Raw genomic sequence first — 1,191 nt, 5'->3', positions numbered from 1 at the left:
TAATCCCAGCACTTTGGGAGGCCAAGGTGGGCAGATCACCTGAGGTCAGGAGTTTGAGACCAGCCTGGCCAACATGGTAAAACCCTGTCTCTACTAAAAATACAAAAATTAGCTGAGTGTGGTGGCTGGTACTTGTAATCCCAGCTACTTGGGAGGCTGAGGCGGGAGAATTGCTTGAACCCCGGAGGTTGCAGTGAGCCGAGGGCGTGCCACTGCACTCTAGCCTGGGCAACAAGAGTCTCTGTTTAAATAAATTAAAAAAAAAAAATTATGGCCAGGACACAAGAACAATTTAATTAGCAGCTAATTAGTTTATTGGTATAGATGCCAAACTTAAAGCAAACTTTTAGAGGTAAGTTACTTTTCTCAGCCCAGCTGAGTCTCAGACAGGGAAAACTCAGAACAATGGAAAACTCCAGGTAATAATCAGGATTTAAAAATAGTGTGACAGGCTGGAGCAATGGGCATGGTCTACAGTGAAGTTTATTAGAGTAAAACTATAAGGTCCTGCACTTGCGTTCAGCTTCCCTTATACAGGAATGAGGAAGAGGGTAGCTGGATTTTACTCAATCAAGAGATGAGGTGCAATCCTGGGAGGGGATCTGTGGGCATGCATCAAGCAGAGTCTGGGATTCTTGTTCTAGTTGTGATGTCTGCTGACACCTGGATGGAACATTATGTACATGTCCTTTCTGGCCCCAGGCTCTAGCTAGGTTCAAGAGAGCAGCCAGCCTGGGTGAGGAGCAGGGAACCAGTGCAGGACAGTGCAGTGGGGGAAGGGCTGTGCTCTGTGGGCAACGTCTTGGACCCGTCTTTTCCACCTGTGAGCTACGTGATCTTGGGCAACTTATTTGACTTCTCTAATCCTCCGTTTCCTAATCCATAAAGAGAAGATAATAATGCCCATCTCATATGGTTGCTCTGAGAATTAAAACAGTTCCATATATGTAAAGTTTCGGCACATTGCTTACTTAACACACAGTAAGTTTTCAGTTAAGTATTCGCTAATATTAACTAAAGAAACTCCAAGCCTTGTCGGAAGATTCACAATGACTGTCGCCTTTTTTTTTTTTTTTGAGACGGAGTTTCACTCGTTACCCAGGCTGGAGTGCAATGGCGCGATCTCGGCTCACCGCAACCTCCGCCTCCTGGGTTCAGGCAATTCTCCTGCCTCAGCCTCCTGAGTAGCTG

This window comes from Cebus imitator, unplaced genomic scaffold (genome assembly GCF_001604975.1).
Source record: "Cebus imitator isolate Cc_AM_T3 unplaced genomic scaffold, Cebus_imitator-1.0 Scaffold181, whole genome shotgun sequence".
In the NCBI taxonomy this organism is placed as follows: Eukaryota; Metazoa; Chordata; class Mammalia; order Primates; family Cebidae; genus Cebus; species Cebus imitator.
The sequence above is the reverse complement of the archived record's forward strand: the minus strand, read 5'-3'. Positions refer to the sequence as shown.